General features: G+C 47.5%; 1 pseudogene; it reads right to left on the bottom strand.

The window, feature by feature from the left end:
- Positions 1-13,974: 13,974 nt before the first annotated feature.
- LOC134963929 (5S ribosomal RNA) lies at positions 13,975-14,094 on the bottom strand (annotated as a pseudogene).
- Positions 14,095-14,804: the final 710 nt, after the last annotated feature.

The raw sequence follows: 14,804 nt of genomic DNA, 5'->3' as shown, positions 1-14,804 counted from the left end.
TCTGCTGAGAGGTGACCTGTGGTAAAAAGGTGGATTTCCCAGCCGTTGCCGTGGCCACCAGGTCCGATAGACCGACCCCAAATAACTCCTCCCCTTTATACGGCAATACTTCCATATGCCGTTTGGAATCCGCATCACCTGACCACTGTCGCGTCCATAACCCTCTTCTGGCAGAAATGGACAGCGCACTTACTCTTGATGCCAGAGTGCAAATATCCCTCTGTGCATCTCGCATATATAGAAATGCATCCTTTAAATGCTCTATAGTCAATAATATACTGTCCCTGTCCAGGGTATCAATATTTTCAGTCAGGGAATCCGACCAAGCCACCCCAGCACTGCACATCCAGGCTGAGGCGATTGCTGGTCGCAGTATAATACCAGTATGTGTGTATATACTTTTAAGGATATTTTCCAGCTTCCTATCAGCTGGTTCCTTGAGGGCGGCCGTATCAGGAGACGGTAACGCCACTTGTTTTGATAAGCGTGTGAGCGCCTTATCTACCCTAGGGGGTGTTTCCCAACGCGCCCTAACCTCTGGCGGGAAAGGGTATAATGCCAATAATTTTTTAGAAATTAGCAATTTTTTTTCGGGGGAAACCCACGCTTCATCACACACCTCATTTAATTCATCTGATTCAGGAAAAACTACGGGTAGTTTTTTCACACCCCACATAATACCCTTTTTTGTGGTACTTGTAGTATCAGAAATGTTCAAAACCTCCTTCATTGCCGTGATCATGTAACGTGTGGCCCTACTGGAAAATATGTTTGTTTCCTCACCGTCGACACTGGAGTCAGTGTCCGTGTCTGGGTCTGTGTCGACCATCTGAGGTAACGGGCGCTTTAGAGCCCCCGACGGTGTTTGAGACGCCTGTACAGGTAATAACTGATTTGCCGGCTGTCTCATGTCGTCAACAGTCTTTTGTAAAGTGCTGACGCTATCACGTAATTCCTTCCATAAGACCATCCAGTCAGGTGTCGACTCCCTAGGGGGTGACATCACTATTACAGGCAATTGCTCCGCCTTCATACCATTTTCCTCCTCATACATGTCGACACAACGTACCGACACACAGCACACACACAGGGAATGCTCTGATAGAGGACAGGACCCCACTAGCCCTTTGGGGAGACAGAGGGAGAGTTTGCCAGCACACACCAGAGCGCTATATATATATATATATATACAGGGATAACCTTATATAAGTGTTTTTCCCTTATATAGCTGCTGTATTGATTTATCTGCCACATTAGTGCCCCCCCTCTCTTGTTTTACCCTGTTTCTGTAGTGCAGGACTGCAGGGGAGAGTCAGGGATCTTCCCTCCAACGGAGCTGTGAGGGAAAATGGCGCCAGTGTGCTGAGGAGATAGGCTCCGCCCCCTTCTCGGCGGCCTTTCTCCCGCTTTTTTAAGGAAAAACTGGCAGGGGTTAAATGCATCCATATAGCCCAGGAGCTATATGTGATGTATTTTTTGCCATCTAAGGTATTTTTATTGCGTCTCAGGGCGCCCCCCCCAGCGCCCTGCACCCTCAGTGACCGGAGTGTGAAGTGTGCTGAGAGCAATGGCGCACAGCTGCGGTGCTGTGCGCTACCTTATTGAAGACAGGACGTCTTCTGCCGCCGATTTTCCGGACCTCTTCTGCTCTTCTGGCTCTGTAAGGGGGACGGCGGCGCGGCTCTGGGACCCATCCATGGCTGGGCCTGTGATCGTCCCTCTGGAGCTAATGTCCAGTAGCCTAAGAAGACCAATCCACTCTGCACGCAGGTGAGTTCGCTTCTTCTCCCCTTAGTCCCTCGATGCAGTGAGCCTGTTGCCAGCAGGACTCACTGAAAATAAAAAAACCTAATTTAAACTTTTACTCTAAGCAGCTCAGGAGAGCCACCTAGATTGCACCCTTCTCGTTCGGGCACAATAATCTAACTGAGGCTTGGAGGAGGGTCATAGGGGGAGGAGCCAGTGCACACCAGCTAGTCCTAAAGCTTTTACTTTTGTGCCCAGTCTCCTGCAGAGCCGCTATTCCCCATGGTCCTTTTCGGAGTTCCCAGCATCCACTAGGACGTCAGAGAAAAGGGGACTCTGTCTGCCGTAATGTGTCAAAAGGGGAAACTGTCTGCCGTAATGTGTCAAAAGGGGAATCTGTCTGCCGTAATGTGTAAAAATGGGACGCTGTCAGCCGTAATGTGTAAAAAAGGGGAAGCTGTCTGCTATAATGTGTAAAAAGGGGAATCTGTCTGCCGTAATGTGTAAAAAAGGGGACGCTGTCTGCTGTAATGTGTAAAAAAAGGGTACGCTGTCTGCCGTTATGTGTAAAAAGGGGACGCTGTCTGCCGAAATGTGTAAAAAAGGGATGCTGTCTGCCATAATGTGTAAAAAAGGGGACGTTGTCTGCTGTAATGTGTAAAAGGGGACGCTGTCTGCCGTAATGTGTAAAAAAAGGATGCTGTCTGCCATTATGTGTAAAAATAAGAATTTACTTACCGATAATTCTATTTCTCGGAGTCCATAGTGGATGCTGGGGTTCCTGAAAGGACCATGGGGAATAGCGGCTCCGCAGGAGACAGGGCACAAAAGTAAAAGCTTTAGGATCAGGTGGTGTGCACTGGCTCCTCCCCCTATGACCCTCCTCCAAGCCTCAGTTAGGATACTGTGCCCGGACGAGCGTACACAATAAGGAAGGATTTATGAATCCCGGGTAAGACTCATACCAGCCACACCAATCACACTGTACAACCTGTGATCTGAACCCAGTTAACAGTATGATAACAGCGGAGCCTCTGAAAGATGGCTCACAACAATAATAACCCGATTTTTGTAACTATGTACAAGTATTGCAGATAATCCGCACTTGGGATGGGCGCCCAGCATCCACTACGGACTCCGAGAAATAGAATTATCGGTAAGTAAATTCTTATTTTCTCTATCGTCCTAGTGGATGCTGGGGTTCCTGAAAGGACCATGGGGATTATACCAAAGCTCCCAAACGGGCGGGAGAGTGCGGATGACTCTGCAGCACCGAATGAGAGAACTCCAGGTCCTCCTTAGCCAGGTTATCAAATTTGTAGGATTTTACAAACGTGTTTGCCCCTGACTAAATAGCCGCTCGGCAAAGTTGTAAAGCCGAGACCCCTCGGGCAGCCGCCCAAGATGAGCCCACCTTCCTTGTGGAATGGGCATTTACATATTTTGGCTGTGGCAGGCCTGCCACAGAATGTGCAAGCTGAATTGTATTACACATCCAACTAGCAAAAGTCTGCTTAGAAGCAAGAGCACCCAGTTTGTTGGGTGCATACAGGATAACAGCAAGTCAGTTTTCCTGACTCCAGCCGTCCTGGAACCTATATTTTCAGGGCCCTGACCACATCTAGCAACTTGGAGTCCTCCAAGTCCCTAGTAGGCGCAAGACACCACAATAAGCTGGTTCAGGTGAAACACTGACACCACCTTAGGGAGAGAACTGGGGACGAGTCCGCAGCTCTGCCCTGTCCGAATGGACAAACAGATATGGGCTTTTTTGAGAAAAAAACCACCAATTTGACACTCGCCTGGTCCAGGCCAGGTCCAAGAGCATGTTCACTTTTCATGTGAGATGCTTCAAATCCACAGATTTGACTGGTTTTAAACCAATGTGTTTTGAGGAATCCCAGAACTACGTTGAGATCCCACAGTGCCACTGGAGGCACAAAAGGGGGTTGTATATGCAATACTCCCTTGACAAACTTCTGGACTTCAGGAACTGAAGCCAATTCTTTCTGGAAGAAAAATCGACAGAGCCGAAATTTGAACCTTAATGGACCCCAATTTGAGGCCCATAGACACTCCTGTTTGCAGGAAATGCAGGAATCGACCGAGTTGAAATTTCTTCGTGGGGCCTTCCTGGCCTCACACCACGCAACATATTTTCGCCACATGTGGTGATAATGTTGTGCGGTCACCTCCTTTCTGGCTTTGACCAGGGTAGGAATGACCTCTTCCTGAATGCCTTTTCCCTTAGGATCCGGCGTTCCACCGCCATGCCGTCAAACGCAGCTGCGGTAAGTCTTGGAACAGACATGGTACTTGCTGAAACAAGTCCCTTCTTAGCGGCAGAGGCCATAAGTCCTCTGTGAGCATCTCTTGAAGTTCCGGGTACCAAGTCCTTCTTGGCCAATCCGGAGCCATGAGTATAGTTCTTACTCCTCTACGTCTTATAATTCTCAGTACCTTAGGTATGAAAAGCAGAGGATGGAACACATACACCGACTGGTACACCCACGGTGTTACCAGAACGTCCACAGCTATTGCCTGAGGGTCTCTTAACCTGGCGCAATACCTGTCCCGTTTTTTGTTCAGACGGGACGCCATCATGTCCACCTTTGGTAATTCCCAACGGTTTACAATCATGTGGAAAACTTCCCCATGAAGTTCCCACTCTGCCGGGTGGAGGTCGTGCCTACTGAGGAAGTCTGCTTCCCAGTTTCCATTCCCGGAATGAAACACTGCTGACAGTGCTATCACATGATTTTCCGCCCAGCGAAAAGTCCTTGCAGTTTTTGCCACTGCCCTCCTGCTTCTTGTGCCGCCCTGTCTATTTACGTGGGCGACTGCCGTGATGTTTTATCCCACTGGATCAATACCGGCTGACCTTGAAGCAGAGGTCTTGCTAAGCTTAGAGCATTATAAATTTACCCTTCGCTATATTTATGTGGAGAAAAGTCTCCAGACTTGATCACACTCCCTGGAAATTTTTTCCTTGTGTGACTGCTCCCCAGCCTCTCGGGCTGGCCTCCGTGGTCACCAGCATCCAAAACTGAATGCCGAATCTGCGGCCCTCTAGAAGATGAGCACTCTGTAACCACCACAGGAGAGACACCCTTGTCCTTGGATATAGGGTTATCCGCTGATGCATCTGAAGATGCGATCCGGACCATTTGTCCAGCAGATCCCACTGAAAAGTTCTTGCATGAAATCTGCCGACTGGAATTGCTTCGAAGGAAGTCACCATTTTTTTTACCATGGCCCTTGTGCAATGATGCACTGATTTTAGGAGGTTCCTGACTAGCTCGGATAACTCCCTGGCTTTCTCTTCCGGGAGAAACACCTTTTTCTGGACTGTGTCCAGAATCATTCCTAAGCACAGGAGACTTGTTGTCGGGATCAGCTGCGATTTTGGAATATTTAGAATCCACCCCTGCTGTTGTAACAGTATCCGAGATAGTGCTACTCCGACCTCCAACTGTTCCCTGGACTTTGCCCTTATCAGGAGATCGTCCAAGTAAGGGATAATTAAGACGCCTTTTCTTCGAAGAAGAACCATCATTTCGGCCATTACCTTGGTAAAGACCCGGGGTGCCGTGGACAATCCAAACGGCAGCGTCTGAAACGGATAGTGACAGTTCTGTACCACGAACCTGAGGTACCCTTAGTGATAAGGGCAAATTTGGGACATGGAGGTAAGCATCCCTGATGTCTCGGGACACCATATAGTCCCCTTCTTCCCGGTTCGTTATCACTGCTCTGAGTGACTCCATCTTGATTTGAACCTTTGTAAGTGTTCAAATTTTTTTAGATTTAGAATAGGTCTCACCTTAGCCTTCTGGCTTCAGTACCACAATATAGTGTGGAATAATACCCCTTTTCTTGTTGTAGGAGGGGTAATTTAATTATCACCTGCTGGGAATACAGCTCGTGAATTGTTTCCCATACTGCCTCCTTGTCGGAGGGAGACCTTGGTAAAGCAGACTTCAGGAGCCTGCGCAGGGGAAACGTCTCGACATTCCAATCTGTACCCCTGGGATACTACTTGTAGGATCCAGGGGTCCTGTACGGTCTCAGCGTCATGCTGAGAGCTTGTCAGAAGCGGTGGAACGCTTCTGTTCCTGGGAATGGGCTGCCTGCTGCAGTCTTCTTCCCTTTCCTCTATCCCTGGGCAGATATGACTCTTATAGGGACGAAAGGACTGAAGCTGAAAAGACGGTGTCTTTTTCTGCAGAGATGTGACTTAGGGTAAAAAACGGTGGATTTTCCAGCAGTTGCCGTGGCCACCAGGTCCGATGGACCGACCCCAAATAACTCCTCTTCCTTTATACGGCAATACACCTTTGTGCCGTTTGGAATCTGCATCACCTGACCACTGTCGTGTCCATAAACATCTTCTGGCAGATATGGACATCGCACTTACTCTTGATGCCAGAGTGCAAATATCCCTCTGTGCATCTCGCATATATAGAAATGCATCCTTTAAATGCTCTATAGTCAATAAAATACTGTCCCTGTCAAGGGTATCAATATTTTTAGTCAGGGAATCCGACCAAGCCACCCCAGCTCTGCACATCCAGGCTGAGGCGATCGCTGGTCGCAGTATAACACCAGTATGTGTGTATATACTTTTTATGATATTTTCCAGCCTCCTGTCAGCTGGCTCCTTGAGGACGGCCCTATCTATAGACGGTACCGCCACTTGTTCTGATAAGCGTATGCGCGCCTTATCCACCCTAAGGGGTGTTTCCCAACGCGCCCTAACTTCTGGCGGGAAAGGGTATACCGCCCATATTTTCTATCGGGGGGAACACACGCATCATCACACACTTCATTTAATTTATCTGATTCAGGAAAAACTACGGTAGTTTTTTCACATCCCACATAATACCCTCTTTTGTGGTACTTGTAGTATCAGAAATATGTAACACCTCCTTCATTGCCCTCAACGTGTGGCCCTAATAAGGAATACGTTTGTTTATTCACCGTCGACACTGGATTCAGTGTCCCTGTCTGTGTCGACCGACTAAAGTAAACGGGCGTTTTAAAACCCCTGACGGTGTTTTTTTTTTTTTTTTTGAGACGTCTGGACCGGTACTAATTGTTTGTCGGCCGTCTCATGTCGTCAACCGACCTTGGCGCGTGTTGACATTATCACGTAATTCCCTAAATAAGCCATCCATTCCGGTGTCGACTCCCTAGAGAGTGACATCACCATTACAGGCAATTGCTCCGCCTCCTCACCAACATCGTCCTCATACATGTCGACACACACGTACCGACACACAGCGCACACACACAGGGAATGCTCTGATAGAGGACAGGACCTACTAGCCCTTTGGAGAGACAGAGGGAGAGTTTGCCAGCACACACCAAAAACGCTATAATTATATAGGGACAACCTTATATAAGTGTTTTCCCTTATAGCATCTTTTTTATATATTTCTAACGCCAAATTAGTGCCCCCCCTCTCTGTTTTAACCCTGTTTCTGTAGTGCAGTGCAGGGGAGAGCCTGGGAGCCTTCCCTCCAGCCTTTCTGTGAGGGAAATGGCGCTGTGTGCTGAGGAGATAGGCCCCGCCCCTTTTTCGGCGGCCTCGTCTCCCGCTCTTAACGGATTCTGGCAGGGGTTAAATATCTCCATATAGCCCCCGGAGGCTATATGTGAGGTATTTTTAGCCAAAAATAGGTATTCATTGCCTCCCAGGGCGCCCCCCTCCCAGCGCCCTGCACCCTCAGTGACTGCCGTGTGAAGTGTGCTGAGAGGAAATGGCGCACAGCTGCAGTGCTGTGCGCTACCTTAAGAAGACTGAGGAGTCTTCATGCCGCCGATTCTGGACCTTCTTCTTGTTTCAGCATCTGCAAGGGGGCCGGCGGCGAGGCTCCGGTGACCATCCAGGCTGTACCTGTGATCGTCCCTCTGGAGCTAATGTCCAGTAGCCAAAGAAGCCAATCCATCCTGCACGCAGGTGAGTTCACTTCTTCTCCCCTAAGTCCCTCGTTGCAGTGATCCTGTTGCCAGCAGGACTCACTGTAAAATAAAAAACCTAAGCTAAACTTTTCTAAGCAGCTCTTTAGGAGAGCCACCTAGATTGCACCCTTCTCGGCCGGGCACAAAAATCTAACTGAGGCTTGGAGGAGGGTCATAGGGGGAGGAGCCAGTGCACACCACCTGATCCTAAAGCTTTTACTTTTGTGCCCTGTCTCCTGCGGAGCCGCTATTCCCCATGGTCCTTTCAGGAACCCCAGCATCCACTAGGACGATAGAGAAATGGGGACGCTGTTTGCCGTAATGTGTAAAAAGGGGATGCTGTCTGCTGTAATGCGTAAATAGGGGGACACTGCCGTAATGTGTAAAAAGGAGACGCTGTCTGCCATTATGTGTAAAAAAGGAGATACTGTCTGCCATAATGTGTAAAAAGGGAACGCTGTCTGCCGTAATGTGTAAAAAGGGGGACGCTGTCTGCCGTTATGTGTAAAAAGGGGATGCTGTCTGCCGTTATGTGTAAAAAAGGGGATGCTGTCTGCCGTTATGTGTAAAAAAGGGATGCTGTCTGCCATTATGTGTAAAAAGGGGACGCTGTCTGTCGTAATGTGTAAAAAAGGGGACTCTGTCTGCCGTAATGTGTAAAAAGGGACGCTGTAAGCCATAATGTGTAAAAAAGGGGACACTGGGGGTCATTCCGAGTTGTTCGCTCGGTAAATTTCTTCGCATCGCAGCGTTTTTCCGCTTAGTGCGCATGCGCAATGTTCGCACTGCGACTGCGCCAAGTAAATTTGCTATGCAGTTAGGAATTTTACTCACGGCTTTTTCTTCGTTCTGGTGATCGTAATGTGATTGACAGGAAGTGGGTGTTTCTGGGAGGAAACTGGCCGTTTTATGGGAGTGTGTGAAAAAACGCTACCGTTTCTGGGAAAAACGTGGGAGTGGCCGGAGAAACGGAGGAGTGTCTGGGCGAACGCTGGGTGTGTTTGTGACATCAAACCAGGAACGACAAGCAGTGAACTGATCGCAGATGCCGAGTAAGTCTCCAGTTACTCAGAAACTGCACAGAGATGTCTTATCGCAATATTGCAAATCTTTCGTTCGCAATTTTAAGAAGCTAAGATTCACTCCCAGTAGGCGGCGGCTTAGCGTGTGCAAAGCTGCTAAAAGCAGCTTGCGAGCGAACAACTCGGAATGAGGGCCACTGTCTGCCGTAATGTGTAAAAAAGGGGACTCTGTCTGCCGTAATATGTCAAAAGGGGAATCTGTCTGCCGTAATGTGTAAATAGGGGACGCTGTCTGGTGTAATGTGTCAAAAGGGGAATCTGTCTGCCATAATGTGTAAAAAGGGGACGTTGTCTGGCGTAATGTGTAAAAAGGGGACGCTGTCTGCCGTTATTTGTAAAAAAAGGGGACGCTGTCTGCTGTAATGTGTAAAAAAGGGGAATCTGTCTGCTGTAATGTGTAAAAAAGGGGACTCTGTCTTCCGTAATGTGTAAAAAAGGGGACTCTGTCTGCCGTAATGTGTCAAAAGGGGAATCTGTCTGCCGTAATGTGTAAAAAGGGGACGCTGTCTGGTGTAATGTGTAAAAAGGGGACGCTGTCTGCCGTTATTTGTTAAAAAAAAAAAGGGGACGCAGTCAGCCGTAATGTGTTAAAAAGGGGGCGCTGTCGGCCGTAATGTGTAAAAAAGGGGACATTGTCTGCCGTAATGTGTCAAAAGGGGAATCTGTCTGCCGCAATGTGTAAAAAGGGGACGCTGTCTACGGTAATGTGTAAAAACGGGACGCTGTCTGCCGTAATGTGTAAAAAGGGGACGCTGTCTGCAGTAATGTGTAAAAGGTGGACGCTGTCTGCCATAATGTGTAAAAATAAGAATTTACTCACCGGTAATTCTATTTCTCGTAGTCCGTAGTGGATGCTGGGTACTCCGTAAGGACCATGGGGTATAGACGGGCTCCGCAGGAGACTGGCCACTCTTAAAAGAAAGATTAGGTACTATATCTGGTGTGCACTGGCTCCTCCCTCTATGCCACTCCTCCAGACCTCAGTTAGGGAAACTGTGCCCGGAAGAGCTGACATTACTAGGAAAGGATTTGGAATCCAGGGTAAAACTCATACCAGCCACACCAATCGCACTGTACAACTCGTGATAACTATATCCAGTTAACAGTATGAACAATAACTGAGCCTCTCTCAACAGATGGCTCATACAATAACCCTTTAGTTAAGCAATAACTATATACATGTATTGCAGAGAGTCCGCACTTGGGACGGGCTCCCAGCATCCACTACGGACTACGAGAAATAGAATTACCGGTGAGTAAATTCTTATTTTCTCTGACGTCCTAGTGGATGCTGGGTACTCCGTAAGGACCATGGGGATTATACCAAAGCTCCCAAACGGGCGGGAGAGTGCGGATGACTCTGCAGCACCGAATGAGCAAACTCAAGGTCCTCCTCAGCCAGGGTATCAAACTTGTAGAATTTTGCAAAAGTTTTTGAACCCGACCAAGTAGCAGCTCGGCAAAGTTGTAAAGCCGAGACCCCTCGGGCAGCCGCCCAAGAAGAGCCCACCTTCCTCGTGGAATAGGCTTTTACTGATTTAGGATGCGGCAGTCCAGCCGTAGAATGTGCAAGCTGAATGGTGCTACAGATCCAGCGAGCAATAGTCTGCTTTGAAGCAGGAGCACCCAGCTTGTTGGGTGCATGCAGGATAAATAGCGAGTCAGTTTTTCTGACTCTAGTCGTCCTGGAAACATAAAGGGGCTGAATATGCAGCACCCCTGTAACAACGTCCGAACTTCAGGCAGTGAAGCCAGTTCTTTTTGAGAGAAAAAGGGATAGGGCCGAAAATCTTGGCCTTTATGGATCCTAATTTTAGGCCCATAGTCACTCCTGACTGTAGGAAGTGCAGGAATCGACCCCCCTGGAATTCCTCTGTAGGGCCTTCCCGGCCACACACCACGCAAACCTATTTTCGCCATATACAGTGAAAAAGTCTTGCTGTCACGTCTTTCCTAGCCTTTATCAGCGTAGGAATAACTGCATCCGGAATGCCCTTTTCCGCTAGGATCCGGCGTTCAACCGCCATGCCGTCCAACGCAGCCGCGGTAAGTCTTGGATCAGGCAGGGTCCCTGTTGCAACATGTCCTGACTGAGAGGCAGAGGCCATGGGTCCTCTGAGAGCATTTCTTGCAGTTCCGGGTACCGAGTCCTTCTTGGCCAATCCGGAGCAAAGAATATTGTTCACACTCCTCCGTTTATTACAATTCTCAGCCCTTGGGTCTGAGAGGAAGAGGAGGGAATATATAGACCGACTGGAACACCCACGGTGTTACTAGTGCGACCACAGCTATCGCCTGAGAGTCCCTTGACCCAGCGTAAAACCTTTTTTATCTTTTTATTGAGGTGGGACGCCATGTAGTCCACCTGAGGCAGTTTCCATCAATTTGCAAAACTGCGTGAAGACTTCCTGATGAAGTCACCACTTTCCCAGGGTGGAGGTCGTGTCCACTCCCGGAATGAACACTGCTGACAGTGCGCTTACTTGATTCTCCGCCCAGCGAAGAATTCTGGTGGCTTCTACCCTCGCCACCCTGCTCCATGTGCCGCCCTGGCGGTTTACATGAGCCCCTGCGGTCTGACTGGATCAGAACCGGTTGGTCGCGAAGCAGGAACTCCGCTTGACTTAGGGCGTTGTATATGGCCCTTAGTTCCAGGATATTGATGTGAAGGCAAGTCTGTTGGCTTGACCACAAACCTTGGAATTTTCTTCCCTGTGTAACTGCCCCCCACCCTCGGAGGCTTGCATCCGTGGTCACCAGGACCCAGTCCTGAATGCCGAATCTGCGGCCCTCGAGAAGGTGAGCACTCCACAGCCACCACAGGAGAGACACCCTGGCCCTGGAGGATAGGGTAATTAACCGATGCATCTGAAGATGTGATCCGGACCACTTGTCCAGTAAGTTCCATTGTCCTTGCATGGAACCAGCCAAAGGGGATGGCCTCGTATGATGCCATCATCCTTCCCAGGACTCGAGTGCAGTGATGCACTGACACCTGTTTTGGTTTTCAATGGATTCCTGACCAGTGTCATGAGCTCCTGAGCTCTCTCTATCGGGAGATAAACCCTCTTCTGGTCTGTGTCTAGGATCATGCCTAGGCGAGGCAGATGAGCTGTAGGAACCAACTGCGACTTTGGAATATATAGAATCAAGTTGTGTTGCCGTTTCACTTCCAGAGAAGGTGATACGCTGTCCAGCAACTGCTCTCTTGATCTCGCTTTTATGAGATCATCCAAGTATGTGATAATAGTGACACCTTGCTTCCGCAGGAGCACCATCATATCCGCCATTACCTTGGTGAAATTGGTAATGACAATCCCGTACCGCAATTCTGAGGTACGCCTGATGAGGTGGATAAATGGGGACACGAAGGTATGCATCCCTTATGTCCCGATTAATTTCAGGCATGCAATGACCGCTCTTAGCGATTCCATCTTGAAACTGAACCTTTTCAGGTATATGTTCAGGGATTTTAATTCAATATGGGTCTAACCGAACCGTCTGGTTTCGGGATTATAACATGGTCGAATAATAACACCCTCTTGTTGAAGGAGGGGACCCTTGACCACCACCTGTTGAAGATACAATTTACGAATTGCAGTTAACACTGGCTCCCTCTCTTGGGGGGAAGCCCGCCGGGTCCTCGGTGAGGGGGCATCTTCTCACAGTCCAACCTGTATCCCTGCGATACAATTTCTATTGCCCAGGGATCTAACAGGGAGTGAACCCACTTGTGGCTGAACTTACGAAGGCGTGTCCCCACCGGGCCTAGCTCCGCCTGTGGAGCCCCAGCGACATGCGGTGGATTTTTGTAGAGGCCAGGGAGGACTTCTGTTCCTGGGGACTAGCTGTGTTGTACAGCTTCTTTCCTCTGCCCCCGGCTCTGACAAGAAAGGACGCACCTCAGACTTTCTTGTTTCTTTATTCGAAAAGCTGCATTTAATAATGTCGTGCTTTCCTAGGCTGTGCAGGAATATAAGGCAAAATATCAGAATTACCAGCTATAACTGTGGAGACCAGGCCCGAGAACCTTTCTCCACACAATCCTAAGCCTTCCATATGCCTCTTAAGTCGGCATCATCTATCCAATGTATATTCTACAGGACACGTCAAGCAGAAATCGACATAGCTTTTGTCTCTAGGACCCAGTATACTGATGTCCCTTTTATCTATCACTTAAGACAGCATCTTAAAATATTTATATGCATACTAGGGTCTCAATCTCTGCTGATAAGGTACCTGTCCACGCTGCCACAGCGCTATAAACCCATGCCGACACAATCGCCGGTCTGGGTAGTATACTAGAATGTGCACGCTATCTGCAGGATCCCTGAGAATAGCTAGTGCAAACAGGACACCCAAGGGGAAGATTCTCAACACATCCTGGCCCTAGTGGGGAAAGGATACAGTCTGAGAACTCTCTTGTGGGAAGCTGCCGTCTCTTGTCTGGAGATTCCCGCTCTTTTTCCTCATGAGAGGAGGGAAATTTACCTCAGCATTCTTCCCCTTAACATGTGTACTCTCGTGTCAGGGACAGATGAGTCATCAGTGATATGCAAATCATCTTTTATTCCAATAATCATATATTGAATATCTTTTAGCCCTCTTGGCTGTAACTTTGCATTATCGTAGTCGACAGTGGAGTTAAACTCCGTGTCGATACTTTATTTTGGATAGTGAACATAGAGAGACTCTGAAGGACTCTGTGACATAGGGACAGACCAGGGTAGATTTCCTTTCTGTTCCCTAACCTTTTGTCAAGCTAGAGAAACCAAAACACAAAGGGGTTTTGAGAAGTAGACTCTTTTTTGGGAGCACTCTAATTCAGAGGGTGATATTTATAACGTGTATGGTACTAATAAAGACATTTATAGTAAATAGATTAAGAAATGAGTTTTTAGGAGTATCTATATGTGGACAAAATGTTTCGCGAAAATGTAAAGATCAATAATGAATAATGAGTGATGACAATATCACAGTCTCAAAAATGCCGGAAATCAATCACTGTAATACTTTGATTATATCATCATTGCACATTGTCTCTCATGTACTACATGACCATCATTTATTCTGCAAATGCCCATTCTGGGTTATTGTGAATGCAGAGAATTAAATCATTGGTCATGTGGGACCGATTGCCAAGTGGTATAATTGTGAGTGACTGTTATATTAGGGAGTCAATTTATTGCAGTACCAGGGTGTTCAGAGGTGGTCTCCCATCCTATTACTAACCCGGCCTTCCACTGCTTAGCTTCCAAGGTCAGAAGAGATTGGGCATCTCCAGTGAGGTATGACCGCAATTATTGAAATCTCCTTTATTAGTCACTTCAAAGGTATATAATGTAGGATCTTTATATACCTGCAATGCTGCAATTGATAGACACGTATGGTACAATTGCTAGAAACATGAGATTATATGCAATTACCTGACCAAGTCACCATGTGACACGTCAGCCACAAAACAAAGCATACAGAAAAATTAGGGCCTATTATGTGGGGAAAAAAATTTCAAAACCACAAAATATTGCCTAATAATAGTAATTATGTCCCAGGAGCACCGGTACAGCCATGTTAAATTTGCACTATATGTAAATATTATTACTCTGCACAGATTGCAGATAAGTCATAAAATACACAATAGTATATCAAAAAGAAGAATGGCACCTCAATAATTCTTTAAAGCAGTGTTAAATCAATGCACTTGCACCTTCCATCCATAATGATTATGAAAAAATGCTTTTGCATATTATCAGCAAAACGCAGCTAGAAAATATATGTTTATAAACTTGAATATTTGTTCTTAATCGCACACCTGTTGAAATTAGTGCTTTCAGTGCAATAGCTGAAACCAATCGGTTTCAAAGTAAAATGTGTAACCAATGGTGGTATTTCCACATTTAAGTTCAGCAGTTGTAACAATGTAACTGCAATTGTTTACTTTCATAGATAAAGGAAACAGATGTAACCATTAAGTGGCTGTTGTATCACAGTAGTATCTAATGATTATGTGCT

This window comes from Pseudophryne corroboree, chromosome 9, assembly GCF_028390025.1.
Source record: "Pseudophryne corroboree isolate aPseCor3 chromosome 9, aPseCor3.hap2, whole genome shotgun sequence".
In the NCBI taxonomy this organism is placed as follows: domain Eukaryota; kingdom Metazoa; phylum Chordata; class Amphibia; order Anura; family Myobatrachidae; genus Pseudophryne; species Pseudophryne corroboree.
This window is presented reverse-complemented; position numbering and strand designations above follow the sequence as displayed.